The sequence below is a fragment of the Rhinolophus sinicus genome, linkage group LG06 (genome assembly GCF_036562045.2).
Source record: "Rhinolophus sinicus isolate RSC01 linkage group LG06, ASM3656204v1, whole genome shotgun sequence".
Classification (NCBI taxonomy): Eukaryota; Metazoa; Chordata; class Mammalia; order Chiroptera; family Rhinolophidae; genus Rhinolophus; species Rhinolophus sinicus.
The window spans coordinates 99,974,886-99,996,291 of record NC_133756.1 but is presented as its reverse complement, the minus strand read 5'-3'; the positions used below and the strand labels follow the sequence as shown (position 1 = coordinate 99,996,291).

At 34.0% G+C, this 21,406-nt stretch overlaps 1 long non-coding RNA gene and 1 pseudogene across 2 annotated transcripts in view; one reads left to right on the top strand and one right to left on the bottom strand.

Annotated features, from left to right (window-relative positions):
• LOC141572197 (uncharacterized) overlaps positions 1-21,406 on the bottom strand; it is an 839,411-nt gene that overhangs the window by 122,378 nt on the left and 695,627 nt on the right. The gene's annotated exons all lie outside the window — the stretch shown is intronic.
• On the top strand, positions 6,093-9,473 carry LOC109452618 (sorting nexin-1; annotated as a pseudogene).

Sequence of the window (21,406 nt, the reverse complement as noted above, 5' to 3'; positions counted from 1 at the left end):
ACCTTAGCTAATTTTAATGGCCTAGACCTATATATTCATTTTTTTCCTTAAAAGAGAATATTCATGCAATGTCAAACTGATATTTGGAGAGAAGAGATAATAAGACTGAAAACTAGTTTTTCAAAAACACATAGACACAGACAATAGTTTAGTGGTTTCCAGAGGGTAAGGGGGTTGGGGGGTGGGAGATGAAGGTAAGGGGGATCAAATATATGGTGATGGAAGGAGAACTGACTCTGGGTGTTGAACACACAATGGGATTTATAGATGATGTAATACAGAATTGTACACCTGAAATCTATGTAATATTACTAACAATTGTCACCCCAATAAATTAAAAACAAAAAGAAAACTAGTTTTTATAATATATTAAAGTAATTATAAAAATGGAACTAAACATTTTGGCATAGTAAAACACAATTCTAAGAAATTTAAGATTTTATTTTAAAACTACAAAATATAATATAAAATAATGTGTCAATTATCTTTTGCTGTGTAATAAACCACCTCAAAGCTCAGTGGGTTAAAGCAAAAAAAACACACAAAAAAACGTTGTTTTGTTTTTCATGATTTTATACTGGGCCTATCCAGTTCTAGTCTGTCTCGAAAAGCGGTTGATTATCTAGAATGACATTCATAAGTCTGTAGCCTTAGCTGGCTGGACTGGGAAGTCAGGTTAGCAAAGACAGTTGGGACCTATGTCCATATGGTTTCTTGTTCTAGGAAGCTAGCCTAGGCTTATTCCAATTGTGTCTTCAATTTTCTACCAGCAAAAGAGGGCTCAAATCACAAAAACTTTCTTTGTCTTTGCTTACACCATTTTTTTTTTTTTTTTCAATGTCTATTGGCAAAGGCAAGTCATATGTCTAAGCCTAGATTCAAGTGATGGATAATTAAACTCTCCCTCTTGATAGAGAGAGCACAAAAGTCACTTGGCAAATGTATGTAGTGATGAGACACATTATTGCATCCATATTGTTCAATATTCTACCTCAAAATCATGTAACAAGCTTTATTTATTTTTTTTTCATGTAACAAGCTTTAAAAGAAAAGCATTTATGATACCGTCATAGATAATAATAATAAAAAATTGGCATTTAAAAAATTTGAAATACCACACCTAAGAAACTTATTTTGCTGTGCAAGGAAGATAACATCGTTTATTTAAGTGATAAATATTTTCTACTTTATACTCCATCGCACTTAATAGTAAAATGTGGATAGCTTTCCCATCAGGGATTTCCCATCTTTAGAATAAGAATTCTAAATTATTCTGAGATCATTGACTTGAAGTTCTAGTCAATCCAACAAGAAGCACAAACACAGGGGAGAGTTATTAAAAAACATTGGAGCAAAACAGCATCATTGCATTTAACATTAACTCTATGTTGACCAGTTGTATTATTACAAATTCATCTGTACAATGAGTTCCTTATTCTTGAGCTCTTTATTGAGTGGTGGCAAGTCATAATGATAAAATCTTTCTTGATGTTAGTATGAATTGGAATAGAATTATTAAGCCGTAATTTCATTTTCCCCTTATAACTCTATAGGTGAATTTAAATTTTAATTAAAAAATAAAACCTCCTTTGTTAGAAATAAATATTACACTGTATATCATTCAAGAATAAACTCACTTCTGAATTTTTTAAGTAAATAGTAACTCATTTTGCGCGACAGTTGCCTTGAAAAGCCATGTGTCTCAGAAATCCAAATTTGGGAATGAGAAGAAATGTCTCAGGTGGCCTGGAGAATGTGATTTTTCTTGACAGGGAAATGTCAAGTTGTCTGGAAGCACATATTGAGGCATGAATATTAAATGTTACTACCTTCTTGGAGATAGGTCAGGAAGTAGGTAAGTCAATCAGAGATGAAGACTGTATAGTTATGCCTGCCTTCCAGGAAAAACGCATACTTGCTTTTAAGGATCTGTAATGCAATCAGTTTGGGGAGAGGACATCCAAATGTTTTAGGCCAAGTCTGCATAGTGTGAACTGGATATTTTGATGCATTGTAATCCCTGTTTATCTCTCTTGCTGTTGGTCTCTGATCTTTTAACAAAATTGTTTGTTCAAAAATTGATGTACCAACAATTTGATTGTCAGTGAAAAAAAGAATCCTCTGACAGGACTCACTGTTGAGTACCATAGATGTCTGAGAGTTTTTTGAAAAATTTATTGTTTTGAAGAACTTGGTCAATGTTTCTAATGTGTAATAAAAGAAAAATAAGATTACTAAGGAATATGTTTTAATAGACTTAAAAATTATCAAAACAAACTACAAAATTGTAACTGTAGAGAAGATAAAACAGTATTGAAAATTTAAAAAAATGAAAGAAAAAAATGGTGAGATACATTTGCACACAGTTTACAATACTAGAAGTATAAAAATATTTGGAAAATATTGTCAAATGAGGGTGTAGGAAATCACTAGGGTAAGAAAGATCTGTATTTTCTGTCATCCATGTTTTGGAATATTACATATGTGTGGCTCCAGTAAACAGGAGCAGGAAAAAAAAGTAGCAATCTGATAAATTTGTTTGGAATAGCAAGGACGTAGACAAAAGGCAACCGGTGTGAAAGGAAGAGATATAGATATTATTATAATTCAAGGTGTTTTTATATATGATTGAGATAGTTTTGGGTCTATGTGATGAACCTTACATTTTAATGTCAGTGTTTCTTTTAGAGCTCAGCAAAAAGTATAAAACAGCCTCTAAATTGTACCTCCCTGTGATAAAATTAGACATAACATACTGTGATAATTTTTTTGAAAAGAAGAGAAATTGACATCACAGAGTAAAAAATGCACTTGTCTATTAATGAAAAGCAGTACAACAAAGACAACCATAGTATGGTTTCTGAAGGCAGACAACTTGGATTCAAATCCCAGTCTCACCACTTACTTATAGTGATTTGGGGGTAAGATGTATAACAGCTCATATTTTTCTCATCTATTAAGTTGGGTTGGCCAGATTACCTATTTCATAGGCCTATTCAAGGTTTAAATTAAATAAATGATATGAAGCACTTAAAACAGTGATTGGTGTTTCATTTTAGTACTTTTCATGATTAATTAAGGAAAATATTAGTCACTTAGTATGGTAACTGGTATATAGAAGTGAAGGGCAGAGTGGACTATAAAAATTGATCATTTGAAAGGGAAGGCAGAAAGCAGTAGGTAAAGAACCAATCCAATAATATGTGAAGTTCTTTAGAATCAGAAAATTAAACAGATTATTCAAAGGCTGAGAGACTTGCAGTAGAAAGCATAATCTCACCCAGGAAACACATAGAGAGAAACAGTACAATGTTCAGAAGCACGAAATAAAAATATGGTAAGAGAAGGCTATTGAAAATGGGTGGGGTGAGGGGTATAAGGGGAACTCTTTGATAGTGACTAAATATGAAATAGAAAATTACTTTGGAAGTCATATGGCCAAGTTGTGGTTTAAAAAAACAAAAAAAAAATTACCATCTTAAAGCAGAAACAAATCTATAAAAAATTTACAATCTATAAGAACACTAATCCTTTGGAGATTAGAAAACAGTTTAATAGTGCATGAAAGAGTTAAAATGATATACCTTAGAATTTAGAAGAACTGACCTTCAAATTAAGCCACTCAATATGCATCTTGTATATCAACTGAAGAACATGATTTCACCTATAATAGGCCTCAATTTCATCATCTATAAAATAAAGACATCATAATAGTTCAGGATTGTATTATAAATACTCAATATAAAATTAAATATAAACTATTCAGCAATAGCCATGATAGCAGTAATAATATAAAGTACAGTAGGTAATATTATTAAATGTTTAATGGACATTAAAAGCATAGAAGAAGATGAAATAAGAAATTGAAAAAAACAATAATAATGTGACTAAGTTGAGTTTATAAAGTATTAATAACATTTATATTTATAAAGTTTATCTACTGATCAAAAATAGAATCCAAGTACGTTAATGCTCTTTATAATTAAAACCCTGTGAGGATCAAATAACATACAATATATGAAAACACTTAAAAATTATAAAGTACTAATAAAATACATTGGATAAACAGGTATTAAATTCTCACTAAATTAAAGGACTAGGGAAATTAACAGATTAAAAACAGCTGTAGTAGTAGAAAATAATACAACTTTTATTATTTAATAATACAATATTTAAGCTTATATTGTAATATAAAGCTTATGATATAAATTACTGTATAATGAATAGTAGCACAAAAGAAAGGGAGGAGGAAACATTATTTTTAAAGGACCTGGGGGACATTTTTGGAGGAATTTTAATTATTTGGGGAATACATTGGGGAATATATTGGGGAAACTTTGGGGAATGCAAGTTTCCTTGTTTTTGAGAAGTTCTGACCAATGTATAACCCATGTAATCATTTTCCTCCTTCCCCTACTATGTCTACATTTCTCAGGCAACAACTAATCTGCATCCTAACACTAGAGATTAGTTTGAATTTTTTAGAAATGGAATTATACACAAAATATACTCATTTTTGTCTTGCTTCTTTCACTCAGTATGGTTATTTTGGTGTTATTAACAAAATAATTTTATCCATATTGTAGCATGCCATATTTTAAGTTTTATCCATATTATAGTATGTCATCAACACTTACTTCCTTTTTATTGCTTAATAGCATTCCATTATATGGAAATATGACCTTTGGTTGATCTCTTCACCTGTTGATCAAACATTTGGGTTGTTTCTAGTTTGGTGTTATTGTTGTTTGTTATGTTGATGTTGTTGATGATGATGGTTTAATGAATTTCATGAACTACTTCTGCAATGTTTTACATGGCCACTGAAGTACCTGCTTGGTGAACTTAGTGGCCTACTGATGACTGCACAGAGATTTCTTACATGTCCTGAAGCAGTACGTCTCCCACTCTTTGCTCCAGGGCTCCCCGTGTTTTGGGGGAGATGTGTCTTAAATGCTTAAGCAGTTTATAACTCTCCCTTAGTCTTTACTTCCTGCTTGTGCAGGGGCCTCAAGCTCAGAAAGAAATGAGAATTTGGAGCCCTCTTAAGTCTTCCTGTGCCAATCTTTGGATATGTTTTTGGTCTACTTATTACTATTATTATTTTTTTATTTTCATCTGGTATCACAACCCCAGACAGCTACAATGTTAAACAATTGCCACTGACATTTTCATAACAAACGTACTTGGGGATAGGCCTTTCTTCACTAAGCAAGTTCTGATTCAGCTGTCAAAAAAAAAAAAAAAAAAAAAAAAGGACAGACTCTTTTTTTTTTTTTTTAATTTTATTTTATTAAATTTATTGGGGTGACAATTGTTAGTAACATTACATAGATTTCAGGTGTACAATTCTGTATTACATCATCTATAAATCCCATTGTGTGTTCATCACCGAGAATCAGTTCTCCTTCCATCACCATATATTCGATCCCCTTTACCCTCATCTCCCACCCCCCACCCCCCGCTCCCCTTACCCTCTGGCAACCACTCAACTATTGTCTGTGTCTATGAGTTTCTGTTTCTCATTTGTTTGTCTTGTTCTTTTGTTGTTTTTGGTTTATATACCACATATCAGTGAAATCACATGGTTCTCTGCTTTTTCTGTCTGACTTGTTTCGCTCAGCATTACTCTCTCAAGATCCATCCATGTTGTCACAAATGTTCCTATATCATCTTTTCTTACTGCCGAATAGTATTCCATGGACAGACACTTTCAATAGAAATTTTCCAGGGAGATGCACGATAAGTCAAAAACAGTGACAATTCTGTGTCTTTGAGTTTTGTTTCATAGACACAGACAACAGTTTAATGGTTACCAGAGAGTAAAGGGAAGTAGGGTGGTAAGAGAGGGACAAAGGGTCAAATATATGGTGATGGAAGGAGAACTGACTCAGGGTGATGAGCACACAATGTGATAAGATGATGTATTATAGAATTGTACACTTGAAGCCATGTAATTATACTAACCATTGCCACCCCGATAAATTCAATTAAAAAAATAGTGACAATTCTTTGCATTTGAACTTTTGGGAAGCTCCAAACCCATTCTGTTTCCTGCAGTGTTTTCTAGGTTATTTATTTTCATAGCTACCATGTTTCAGAGGCTCCTGGTTTCCAACACTACTGAGGAGGTAGGAATAAGGACCCGTATTGTGGAATAAGGAAGAAATGACAAAAATAAAAAAACCTCACTGTTCACTCTGAGATTCCACCATATTTTTAATTAAATGCTTCCTCAATTTTTACAAGCTTTTGATAAATTGCCAACATTCTAAAAACACTGATTTTGGAAGTTTTGGCCAATGTTCTTATTACTTTATGTAGGAGTAGATATCCGGAGGTCCTTATTCTAATGTTATGGAAGTTCCTCTTATATAGTAAATTTATATTTAACTTTTAAGGAAATTGTTCTTAAATAGCAAAATAGCACCATTTTACATTTCTACTAGCAATGCAGGATTACTCCATGTAGCTTTAATTTGCTGTTCCCTATTGACTAATGTGATGACCGTGTTCATATTTATTTCTCATCCCCATATCCTCTTTTGTAAAATCTCTGCTAAAATATTTTGGCCGTATTTTTAATGTTTGGTGATTGTTTTATTATTGCTTAGTTTTCAGAGTACTTGTAATATACATTTTTATATAATCTGTATCTACCTTTAAATGGCTTTATAATGTTACACATGTGAGGACGTTAACATGGTACATCACTTATTTCTCCCTTCCATTTATCATGCTATTATTTTCATAATTTCATTTTTATATGTTATAAACCCACAAGACTATTACATTTGATTTCAAGAATTAGTTATCTTTTAAGCAATTAAGAATAAAATATACATGTTTTTATTTCACTCCCTTTTCCAATGCTCTTCATTTCTTTATTGAGATGAAAGTTTTTCACTTACATAATATTTATTCTGCCTGAAGAATATATATATATATATATATATATATATATATATATATATATATATATATGTAAGAATCTGGAGAGAAAGAGAGAGCAGAGAGAGAGAGAGAGAGAGAGAGAGAGAGATAATATTTGGAAGCAGTAAATATCCTGTTTGATTTTCTGAGAAAAAAAATTATTTTCATTCAATTTAGACTAGTAGGCACTAAGGAGAATACATAGTGAGTCATACATACATCTTCAATTAATTTATTATTTATTGAAATAGTAATACACAAACAAAAGGATAAAATACAAAATCACCATGATTATGAATAAAAGCTGGCAAAATTATTTCCTCAGGTTAGAGGCCATAATACATGTCCTAAAAAATGAAAGGGGGAAAATAAAAACACCTTGCAACAATGGCTAATGTATTTGTTTTACCTAGATCGCACACCTATTAGCACATCTTAGTTTTGGAGAAACTATCATTAAGCAGAGAAATACAGAAGCTCTGCGGAGTCTTCCCCACCGAAAGAACAGTGAACGTCTTACCTTTAGAAAGGAGTTCAAACTGTAAGATGAGTAAAAGAGTAGCAAGCTTGTAGTTTCAAATTTGTTCTTTCCTGGGAAGAACTCTCCTAATTTTGAGATTATGCCTTTCTTCTTTTTGTAATATTAAAATGTCTTTTGCAAAATGATAATTAAAGTGCATGTCAAAATTTTGGTTTATATCACACTTTGTTTTTTCTTCTAGCATTCTTACTAGGCAAAATTAAATTGCAATATGATGGCTCCCAGAACTGTTAGCATGAAAGTGTGTGTGTGTGTGTGTGTGTGTGTGTGTGTGTGTGTGTGTGTTTCTTTTAACTGGCTTAGGACGTAAAAATTCTTTCAACGTGGGCATTTTAAAATGCACATCTGGGAAACCAATGAGTGTACTTATGCTTTATTGTTATCACTAGTGTAGTTTATATTTCAAAAAACATATGTGAAAAGTATGAATATTAAGAAAAATACTTGCAGGCCGCGGGTAGAGGAAGATTGTATCGGGTGGTGGTGCCTATAGCTCTTCAGAGAGATTCCCTCTGCCCTTCCCTGGCCTGGAGCCGGAGTCTGAGGGAATCAGAACCCAAAGCTGGGGATAGCGACACTGAGGGGGAGGATATTTTCACCCTTACCATGGTGGCAGCAAACCCAAGTCACTGAAGAGAATTCCTTCCTTTCCCATCAACAGTGGCTCCAAAGAAAATGGGATCCATGAGGAACAAGACCAACAGCCACAGCGGGTCTTTGCAGATACCACAGTGGAGCTATCCCTGGACAGCACACAGCATAATCAGAAGAAGGTGCCAATCCAGTCACATGTATCTCTTCCTACACAGGAAGCCACAAATCCTTATAGCCCCAGCCAAGTTATGAGGAGCTATAGGAAGAAAACAGGAAGACTGATTTGATTTGACAGTTGGTATAACAGATCTGGAGATGATAGGGGGCAGTATGATGACCTATGTAGCCTACAAAGTTACAACGCACATGAGCTTGCCAATGTTCAGAGGTAGACACTTTGCAGTGAAAAGATTTAGTGACTTTCTGGGTCTCGATGAGAAGCTTTCAGAGAAACACTCTCAGAATGGTTTCATTGTCCTTCCTCTGCCTGAAATAGCCTAATAGGAATGACAAAAGTAAAAGTCGGGAAGGAAGATTCTTCTGAAGAATTTCTTGAAAAACGAAAGGCCACTCTAGAAAGTTACCTTCAGAGGATTGTGAATCATCCTTCCATGTTACAGGACCCTGATGTCAGGGAGTGCTTGGAAAAAGAAGCGCTGTCAGCACCATGGGTACCCAGATATTGAGTGGCACTGGTCTCCTCAGGATGTTCCCCAACCACAGATGCAGTCAGCAAAATGACCATCAAGATAACTGAATCACATTTTGTTTGAGGAGAAGTTCCAGGTGGTAGAAAATGAGGGGCAGCGCTAGTGGAAACTTCATGCTGTTATAGAATTCTAGTCATCCACAGGAAAGAGCTAGCACAGAACACAGCCCAGTGTGCAAAGCGTCTAGCTGTGCTCAGGAAATCAGAGGACAACACAGCTTTGCCACAGGCACTCTCCTAGCTGGTGAGGTAGAAGAAAAAACTGAGCAGCTCCACCAGAAACAGGCCAACCATGACTTCTTCCTCCTTGTCGACCCCCTGAGTGACTATATTCGCCTCCTGGCCATAGTCCAATCTGCCTTTGATCAGCATATTAAGACATGGCAGCGCTGGCAGGATGCTCAAGCAACACTGCAGAAGTGGGAAGCTGAGGCTCAGCTTCTGTGGGCCAACACACCTGACAAGCTGCAGCGGGCCTGGGATGAGATCATAGAGTGGGAGTCTCCGGTGACTCAGTATGAAAGGGACTTTGAAAGAATTTCAAAGGTTGTCCGAAAAGAAGTGATGTGGTTTGAGAAAGAGAAATCCAAGGGCTTCAAAAACCACATGATCAAGTACCTAAGACACTCCTGTACTCACAGCAGCAGCTACACGTACTGGGGAGCTTTCCTTCCCAAGGCAAAGGCCACCTCCTAATGGACCAAGGACACCAGAGTGCACCTGCCTGATGCTGCCTTTTTATACACTGTCCTCCTCTCACTCTGCTGGACCCCAGTGATGCCATCCTGTTTAGACTGGATTTTACCCCTTTTCCCTGCACCCACGACAAAGCTGTCCCTAGTCACTTTCACCATTACTTCATTTTGCTTCCATATATATTTTCTTACCTGAGAAAATAGTTTCTTGCTTTAAACAAAGACCTATAATAGGTGGTAGAATTATGGGATGGGGTGGAGTATTGATATAATTATATAATTATATAAATACAAATGTATATTTTTCAGGATGTGGTCAGGAACTGGAAATACCCTTTCTGTTACTCCTGACAGTGCCATGAAAGATTATGTAATAAAATATTTTAAAATAAAAAAAGAGAGAAAAAATACTTGCAAATAATTAGCTAGGAGAGGGGAGCTAACCGAAAATGTTCTATTCTTTAGGATAGTTGAGTCTAATTCTACAAGCTAAAATCAATTCTCTACCATGAGTTATACATAATAGGAATGACCAGGAAGACAAGAATAAATTACTGGTAAATCTCTCGTAGCTTTCATGCTAGGTTCTGTCATAACTTCCTATGCATCCTGCCTGAAGAGTACCATTCATTTCCTTGCTACAGCTAGCACATTAACATTAACAGCTATCAAACCTGTATTTCCAACTCAGTGCTTCTTCTAAGTTTCATTATTGCATTTTCAAGTGCCCATTGGACATGTTTAGTGACTATCCCACAGGTATCTTAAAATCAACATAGCTCAAATAAACTCATTAATCTGTTCACCTCCAAATAGATTCCTCCTTAAAACATGATTAAATGGCATCATCAGTCATTTAGTTTCCTGAACAAGAAACCCTGATACTAGCCACATATTTACTATGGTCAGCCTCCAAATCCAATACGACATTAAATCCAGTTAAGCATAAATTCTAAACATCAGATTTATTATCTCTTTATAAATTAATTATTAGTTACTATTCTTATCATCTATTTCCTGAACCATTTAAATAGCCTCTTAGTAGATTTCCCTTTTACCAGTGTCTCCTAACTCTAGTACATTCACATTTCCATAAAATGTATCTGTGAAATATTCATTTACTTATTACATGACTTTTTGTGTCTCACCTTTGCCTACAGCTAAACTTCAAGCTCCTAAGAAAAATGTTTGAAGACAGTTATGATCTGCATCCAGATTTATTCATTATTTTTCTATTTTGACCCCTTCATTTTATCCATCCTATGATATGCCCTAATTATGTATGACCCTTCATCCATACTACTCAACTTAGAATGTATACTTTCTCATATAAAATACAATAAATTTTTGCTACCTTGGGCCCATCTTGAATGTTATCATTTCATTCAAAACATCCGTATCTCATTCATAATTAGTCCTGCTTTTGCATGCAGCTCTTTATACATTTATTTATAGCACTTACCACAATGTATTGAACTATGAATGTTCTTGCCTTTTGTTTGTTTGTTTTACTTTAAACTCTGCAAAGGATAAGTGAAGTTTTTCATTTTACCTTCCCAGTTTTGCCAACAAGTAAAAGGTAATATGTGTTCGTTGAATGAGTAAAATAAATTTTAATATTACTTTATTATTTCACATCTTTCCTCACTGTTTAGCCATTACTAAAATGTATCACCCGTCAGCCTAAGTGAGAAAGAGACAATCCTTCCATTGTCTACCTTTTTGTTCTGTTCAGGCTCTCAATGGATTGGAGGATGCCCGCCCACATTGGGGAGGGCAATTCACTTTACTCAGTCTGCCAGTTAAAATGCTAATCTTTTCCAGAAAAACCCTCACAGACATACTCAGAAATCATATTTAACCAGATATCTGGGCACCCCATGATCCAATCCTGCTGACACAAAGCATGAACTACCAAATTCGCAATATTACCCAAAACAGTATATAGATTCAACACAATACCTTTCAAAATTAGCTATTTCTTTTGAAGAAATAACGAAGCTAATTTTAAAATTCACATAGAAATTTAAGGGACCTGGGGTAGCCAAAACAATCTTCATACAAAGGCACAAATTTTGAGGACTGACACTTTCCAATTCCAACATTTACTAAAAAGCTACAATAATCAAGCCATGGTAGTAATGACACAAGGGTAGTTATGTAGATCAACGGCAGAAACTTGAGATCCAGAAATAAGTAGTGAATTGGTTTTGGACAAAGGTGACAAATCAATTCAATGAGGAAACATAGTCTATTCAATAAGTAGTGTTTGAGAAACTAGATATTCACAAGTAAAAGGATGGTTTTGATTCCTATCTTGCATGATATATTTGTATACAAAAAAACAATTAACTCAAAGTGGATCATATATCTTAGTATAAGAGCAAAATCTGGTACAAGAAAATATAATCATAAATCTATGTGACATTGGATAGACTATGGATTGTAATATAAGACAACAAAACCATGGCAACAAAATTTATCTATATCTATATCCATATCTATATCTATGTCGATGTCGATGTCTATGTCTATGTCTATGTCTATGTCTATATCTATATCAAGGTATATAGAGATGATATAGATATATCGATATATACATAAAGTGGACTCCATCAAAATTAAAAAGTATCTGTTTCAAAGAGTACAACTGAGTAAAAAGAAAACCAAAAGAAAGAAAATATTTGCAAATTATATATCTGATACTGGATTTGTAACTACAATATATAAACAAATCTAATAATTCAATTGTATACACAGAACCAAGTTAAAAATGGGCAAAAATACAAATAGATATGTCTCTATAAAAGACATGCAAATAACCAATAAACTCATATGAAAGTGTTCTCAATGTGATAAGTGATTAGGAACATGCACTGGGGGTGACAAAAAATGTATACACGTGACTTGTATTCATCTTTTGTTATTCATATATATTGAATATTACAATTTTAATACAGTTTTTTTTTCCTTTCTTAAAGTGTATGTACATTTTTTTGACTAGATATAGATATAGATATAGAAATATCATAGGAATTCTACCCCTGGGTATATATGAATGAGAAATAATACCAAATATCCATGCAAAAATTTTATACTAATGTTCATAGTAGGATTATTCTGAATAGTAGAAAGATGAAAACAAATCAGATGTCCTGCAACTGATGATTGGATAAACAGAAGGTAGTATATTAATTTGGTACAGTCATAAAAAATAATGAAGTACTTACACATGTTACAACATGGATAAATCTTTAAAATAATATGCTCATCAAAAGAAGCCAGTCATATACCACCTATTTTATTATTCCATTTATATAAAAGCTCCATAATAGACATATCTGTCAAGACAAAGTAGATTAGTTTTGACTTTTGGCATAGTGAGTGGGGAGAAAATATTAGAGGGCTGCTAAAGGAAATAAGGCTTCTGTTTGGGGTAATAACAATTTTCTAAGAGTATATTGTTGTGATGGTTATACAACATTCACTATACTAAGAACATTGCTATATGTTTTAAATGTAATTATATAATATTTGAATTATATCTCACTGAATCTGTTTTAAAACATTCGGCAGAAGATGTTTAATATTTCAAATAAAACATTAGTGGTCTGTGGGTTCTTAAAGCATTACTTCCAATTGCTGAGATTAAATATTTATATGAATATACACATATGTAATTAAATGGCCACCACTAGTCAAAGATTGTATCAAAATGTTTTATTGGTATTATTGGGAGAAAGAGTAGCAAAAAAGAAAGTTCAAATACCACTTTTCAGTGACACTGTATCTTATTGTATTCAAAAGCTAACGAGCGATGTGGCAGATCAACTCACTGAAAAAAAATAAAATTAGCAAAGTACTTTTCATAGTTACTCAAAATACATAATATCATTTCAGTGGAAACTCAGTGGTGACACATTGTTTTAATAGCTTTAATGTTGAACCAATGCAATTAGTTTAAAATATATAAAACTTCACATTGTCTACATAGCAAAAGAGCATCAAAAGTTACGTATAGTGACATTTATTATATGAAAATTATATATCATTAAATAAAAGGAAATAAAAATAAAGAGTCGTTCATTTTAAGGTCAGGATTACCCTGTCTTTTGCCAATTCAGTAATCCAAACAATTTTTATAGCATTTCGACATTGTTATGCCACTCTGAGTATAGACAAAGTTAGGTCTTGTCAAAATTATGGGGTGAGAAGCATGTGTCAATAGCTACTTATTAATCAATTGCGAAAGTACCACTCTGCAACATTTAAATTTTACAGTTAATTTATCATTTATAGCACCAATGTGTGTAAAAATGTTTGTAGTTTATGTTTTTGTAACAGTATGTACTGACAGTTCAGCTGCTGGAATACAAATCAATGCATTGCAGGAGAGGGATCCAATATGGAGGAATAGAAAACACTGTGCTTGCCTCCTACTGTGACCACACAGGAATTGCAACTAAATTATAGAATAGTTAACCTGTAGAACTATCTTAAATCTAGGTAGACAGAACTTTTATAACTAAGGATATAAAGAAGAAGGCACATTGAGACTCATATGAGGGTTGGAGGCACAGAACAGGTTGGCCACACACCGGCATGTGGCAGTTGAGAATCAACATAATAAAGGCCATCTACAATAAACCCACAATTAACATATTCAATGGGGCAAAGCTAAAAGTATTTTCCTTAAGATCAGGAAATAGACAAGGATGCCACTTTCACTAGTTTTATTCCACATAGTATTGGAATTCCAAGCAATAGCAATCAAATAAGAAAAAGACATCAAAACACCCATATTGGAAAGGAAGAAGTAAAACTCATTATTTGCAAAGGACATGATACCATATATAGAGAATCTGAAAGATTCCACCAAAAAAATATTAGAACTCATAAATGAATTCAGTAAAGTAGCAGGACACAAAATTAATATTCAGAAATCTGTTGAATTTTTATATAGCAATAAGAGAAACAGAAATTAAGAAATAAATCCCATTTACAATTGTATCAGAAAAAGAAACCTAGGAATAAATTTAACCAAGGAAGTAAAAGATCTGTACTCTGAAAAATATGAGACACTGAAGAAAGAAATTGAAGAAGATACAAATAAATGGAAGCATATACTGGGCTCATAGATAGGAAGAATGAACATCATTAAAATGTCCATACTACCCAAAGCAATCTACAGACTCAATGCAATCCCTATAAAAATGCCAATGGTATTTTTCACAAAACTGGAACAAATAATCTTAAAATCTATATGAAATCACAAAAGACCCCAAATAGCTACAGCAATCTTGAGGAAGAAGAACCATATTGGAGGTATCATGCTACCTGATATCAAACTACACTACAAATATATAATAATCAAAACAGCAAGGTACTGGCATAAAAACAAAAGAAAAAAATGAACAAATGAGACTACATCAAACTAAAAAGATTTTGCACAGTAAAGGAAACACCAAAAAATAATGAAAAAGCCACCAACTGAATGGTAGAAGATATTGGCCAATGTTACATTTGATATTGGGTTAATAACCAAAATTTATAAAGAACTGATACAACTCAACACCAAAAAAAAAAAAATCTCCAAACAATCCCATTAAGAAATGGGTTAGGACCTGAAAAGACATTATGCAAAGAGGATATACACATGGCCAATAGACATATGTAAAGATGCTCAACTTCACTAATCATCAGAGAAATGCAAATCAAAACCACAATGAAATACCACTTCACACCTGTTAAATTGGCTATCATCAATAAATAAAAAAATAGTAAGATTTGGCAAGGATGTGGAAAAAAAGGAATCTTCATATACCATAGTTGGGATTGCAAATTAGTGCAGCCACTATGGTAAATGGTTTGGAGTTTCCTCAAAAAATTAAGAACTACCTTATGACCCAGAAATTCCACTTCTGGGTATTTATTCAAAGTGCAAATCACTAATTCAAAAAGATATATGGCCCTACGTTCTCTGTAGCACTATTTACAATAGCCAAGATATAGAACCAACCCAAGTGCCTGTCAGTAGACTATTAGATAAAGAAGAAGTAGTGGGCCGGCCAGGTGGCTCAGGCGGTTAGAGCTCCGTGCTCCTAACTCCGAAGGCTGCTGGTTCAATTCCCACATGGGCCAGTGGGCTCTCAACCACAAGATTGCCTGTTCAATTCCTCGACTCCTGCAAGGGATGGTGGCCAGCGCCCCCTGCAACTAAAAAATTGAACACGGCACCTTGAGCTGAGCTGCCGCTGAGCTCTGGGATGGCTCAGTTAGTTGGAGCATATCCTCTCAACCACAAGGTTGCTGGTTCGACTCCCTCAAGGGATGGTGGGCTGTGCCCTCTGCAACTAGAAAACGGCAACTGGACCTGGAGCCGAGCTGCGCCCTCCACAACTAAGACTGAAAGGACAACAACTTGAAGCTGAACAGAACGCTCCACAACTAAGATTGAAAGGACAACAACTTGACTTAGAAAAAAAGTCCTGAAGTACACACTGTTCCCCAATAAAGTCCTGTTCCCCTTCCCCAATAAAAATAAAGAAATAAATAAAAAGAAAAAAAAGTCACCTCCTCAAAGAGGCCTTCCCTGACTACCCTGCAATTGCATCCTCACCCTCTTTAAAAAAAAAAAAAAAGAAGTGGTACATATATACAGTGGAATATTATGTGCCCATAAAAATTTAAAATAAAAATCCTACCATTTATAACAACATGGACAGATGTAGAGTGTACTATGTTAAGTGAAATAACTTAGACAGAGAAACACAAATACCACATGAACTCACTTATACATGAAATCCAAAGAACAGAATAAATAAGCAAACAAAACAGAAATATACTCATAAATACAGACTGCAAACTGATGGTTGCCAGAAGGGAAGCATTAGGGAGTTGGGTGAAAATGGTTAGAGGATTAAGAAATCAAAATTGGTATTTACAATGTAGTCACTGGACTATAAATTACAGCATAAAGAATATAGTCAATAATGTTGGAAAAATTATGTATATAGTGCATGGTGGGTATTAGACTAAACAGGGTGATAACTGCATAAATTATATAAATGTCTAACCACTATGCTGTACACCTGAAACAATATAAAATAATATTGAGTGACAACAGTAACTGAAAAAATAATTTAAAATAAAAAAAATGTATGTTTTTAAAAAATCAATGCACTGCTTTTCTCATGGAGATAGTTTTGTTCCTCCCCTTGTGCCATGCTCTTCCCCTTCTCCAAAAATGGAAACAAGACAGTGTTTAGTAATAAAGTCAACTTGTGAATTATTTAAAGCTAATACATTGTGAGTTTTCTTTTATTTTGTTAAAGTTAATCATACACACTTGTAAAGGTACATGCAGTGTTACATTGGATAGTTAGGAGATAATTCATGTTGAGAATTTTTAAAATTATTTTCAGGTGTACAAAACAATGTAATAGTTAGACATTTACACCCCTTACAAAGTGATAAACCCCTTCCCCCAATCTTCTATTCTTCTGACATCATATATAGACAATTCCATTGACTCTATTCCCTATGCTGCATTCCACAACCTGTGACTACACACACACACACACACACACACACACACACACACACGTATATAAAATTATAGTTGACATTCATTATTATTCATATGCTGAGAAATTTTAACTATTAAAATAACCTATTGTGTTTATGCAAGATAGGAAACCAAATTGTTCTTAAAGTTTTAATAATGTGAACTACACATCCAGATTTGTTTCATTGTCTGTCTTTTGCATTTTTAATGATTTTAATATTTCCATGAAAGTAAGGGACACAACAGTTTTGTAATGATAAAGAAGATACAAAGACGAAAGCAAAAGTTAGAAATACTGAATTTCTCTAGATTATTACGTACTCCATCATTTTCGCAATTACTATCAAAGAAGTAGGTGATAATCTATGATATCATCAGTGAACATACACATTTAATTAAAATTTGAATTTTATTTTTGATTAAAATAAATCTATAGAAATTTTATATTTAAATACTATATGTATTAACAACACATAAAGGAAAAATTTATAGAGCCAAGATCCATTTATTTTAGTAAAATGTATAAAATTAAATATAACTTTATAAATTAAATCGTTGAAATTGGCTAGTGACAAATTATTGCATATCAATTTTGAAAATACAGTATAATTTTCTTCATTGAGAGTGAATTACATTAACTGTTTTCTCTCAACCATATCAACACATATGTGAAAATGATTTTAAATCATTCTCATTGAATATTATTAAAACAATATACAAATAGTTTAAATATGTATAAATTTATATATATATATATATACACACACACATATATATATATATATATGTATATATATATATATATGTATATATAATACCTTGGGAATATCATTGCCATCAGTCTATTCAAGATTAAATAAGATAATGAACAAGAAGTGAGTTCATTTGTTACATTAAAACACTTTAAATGTTGATACACACAGTATTTGTTCAAAATATATATAAACATTTAACATGAGGAATCATTTCAGTTATAGTTTTATTTTAATTATAATTGCAGAATGACAAAACACTTCAAATATAATAGCAATTCACTGCATTAACTGCCTATTTATGCTTGTGCTCTTTCTTTTTTATAAGATTTTTTATTAAACTATAGCTAACATAGAATATTTATTAACTCCAGTTGTATACGATATTTATTGAACATTTATATACCTAAAAAAGTGATCACCATAAGTCCAGCAACCATCTGACACCCTACCATGCTATCACAGTATTATTGACTATATTCCCTGGACTGTATATTACATCCCCATAAATTATTAGTTTTGTACCTGGAAATCTGAACCTCTTATTTCTCTTCACCTTTTCACACCCTTTTAAATTTTTTTCAATTATACTTGATATTCAATATTAGTTTATATTAATTTCAAGTGTACAGCATAGTGGTTAGACATTTACATAATGTAAGAAGTGATCACCCTGACTACTTGAGTACCTACTTGGTACTATACATAGTTATTGCCATATCATTGACTATATTCCCTATGCTTTACTTTGCATCCCCATGACTATTTTGTAGCAACAAATTTGTACTTCTTAATGCTTTCAACTTTTTCACCTTGCCATCGAACCCCTCCCATCCAGCAACCATCAAAGTGGTCTCTGTATCTTTGAGTTTGTTTCTGTTTTGTTTGGTTATTTTGTTTTTTTTTTTGTATTCCACATATAAGTGAAAACACATTGCATCTGTCTTTGTATATCTGACATTCTCCACTCAGCACCATACCTTCCAGGTTCATTCATGCTGCTGCGGATTGAGGAAACCCAATCCCTTCCATGGCCGAGCAATAGTTTATTGTATATATGCACCACGTAGTCTTGATCCATTCAGCCATCGTAAGGCACCCAGGCTGCCTCTACATCTTGGCTATTTTAAACAATGCTGCAATGAACATATGGATGCACACACCCCCTGAAAGTAGCGTTTTGAGTTTCTTTTGATAAATATCCTAAAGTGCGATTACTGGGTCCTTCTTTGTCTTGAGTTATATAACTTTTGTTTTAAAGTTTATTTGGTCGGGTATAAGTATTGCTACTTCACTTTTATTTGTGTGTTTGTTTCCATTTTCATGGAAATACCTCTTTTCCCTCCCTTTACTTTTAGTCTGTGTGTGTCTTTCAATCTGCAGTGGGTCTCTTGTAGGTAGTATATGTAAGGGTCTTGTTTTCTTATCAGTTCAGCCTCCCCATGTTTTGATTGGAGGAATACTATTCTGCTATAAGAAAATATGAAATAGTATCATTTGTGACAGCATGGATGCATCTTGAGATTATAATGCTAAGCAAAATAAGTCAGACGAAAAAAGTCTCGAACCATATGATTTCATTGATATGTGGCATATAAAACTGAAAACACCAAAAGAACAAGACAAACAAACAAAGAAACAAAAATTCATAGAGACAGACAATAGTTTAGTGTTTATCACAGGGTAAGGGGGGGTGTTAGATGAGCAAAAAGGAGACCAAATAAAATGGTAATCGAAAGAGAACCGACTCTCGATGGTAAACACACAATGTGACATATAGATGATGTATGATAGAATTGTACACCTGAAATCTATGTAACTTTACTAACAATTGGCACCCCAATAAACTTTAATTTAAAAAACATAAAATAAAATAAAAAAATCCCTCTGACATTCCTCACAATTCTGGTTTGATGGTGATGAACTTCTTTTGCTTTTTCTTGTCTGGGAAGCTTTTTATCTGTCCTTCAATTCTAAATGATACTTTTGCTGCGTACAGTTATCTTGGTTGTAGGTCCTTCCTGCCAATCTCATCTGTTGTGCAAAGTTTCTGTTGAAAATCATCTGACAGTCTTATGGAAGTTCCCTTGTAGATGACTAACTCCTTTTTTCATGCTGCTTTCATGATTCGTTTTCCCTTTAACCTTTGGCATTTTAATTATGATGTGTCTTAGTCTGGGCCTCTTTGGGCTCATCTTATTTGGGACTCTCTGTGCTTCCTGAACTTGTATACTTTTTTCATCAGATTTGGGAAATTTTCCATCATTATTCCTTCAAATATGTTTTCAATTTCTTGTTCTTTCTTCTCCTTCTGGTACCCCTATGATGTGAACGTCAGTATGCTTGATGCTGTCCCAGATGCCCCTTAAGCTATTCTCATTTTTTAAAATTACTTGTTCTTTATGCTGTTCGTTTTGGGCATTTATTGCTACTTTATCTTCTAAATCACTGATTCAATCCTTTGCTTTATCTAATATGTTGATTCCTTCTAATGTAGTCTTCCTTTCAGCTATTATATACTTTAATTCAGACTGGTTCTATTTTATGTTTTCTATCTCCATTTTTATGTTCCCTATCTCTTTGCTGAAGCTCTCCCTGAGATCACTGAGAATCCTTAAAACCAGTGTTTTGAACTCTGCATCTGGTAGATTGCTTGTCTGCATTTTGTTTCTTCTTCTTCCTCCTCCTCCTCCTCCTCCTCCTCCTCCTCCTCCTCCTCCTCTTCCTCCTCCTCCTTCCTTCTTCTTACCTCTTCTTCCCTCTTCCTCCTCCTCCTCCTCCTCCTCCTCCTCCTCCTCCTCCTCCTCCTCCTCCTCCTTCTTCTTCTTCTTCTTCTTCTTCTTTTTTCTGGAGCTTTGTTGTATTCTTTTATTTGGGACATGTTTGTCTCCTTATTCAGTCTGCCTCTCTGTGTTTTTGTTTTTATGTTTGTTTGTTTGTTTGTTTTTCCTATGTATTAGGTAGGGTTGCTATGTGTCCCAGTCTTAGTAGAGTGGACTATTTTAATAGGTTTGGTGTGGGGCTCTGTGGCACAGTCTTTCTGGTTACCTGAGTCAGGTACTCCAAGTGTGTTTCTTGTGTGATTGTGTGTGCCCTCCTTTTGTAGATGAGCCTTGTTTATTGTTCTCATGTCAGTGAAAGGGGTTGATCCTTGGGCTGATTTTTTGTGATGCTGGCTGTGACTACAATGAAGAAGCTATTGTACAGGGGCTGACCCTACAGAGCAGGGTTTTCTTTAGAAGCTGCCTGCTGAGTTTGCGCTTTGGGTATGTTTTCCCCAGAGACGGCTGAGTGATGCTTTGGCTGGTTCCAAAGCTGGCCACTGGACTTGCCTGTCCCAGGGCCTCCTGTGAAGGGCCCCGCAACAGGCCAAGCTTAACTGCAGAGAGTGTACAATATATAACACAAGTTGTTAAAGAGAGTAGGACAAGATATTGGCCTTGGTTTTGGGTGGAGAATTGTCTTCCTCTATGAGGCCATGTATCTAAGGAGCACCTTGCCACTCAGGTCACTTAAAAAATATATATTAGTCACATTAGAAGAATAGAAATTATTTTATTTAACAGTTCATTAGCTTAATTATAACTTTTAAATATTGACACATATGGAATGTGA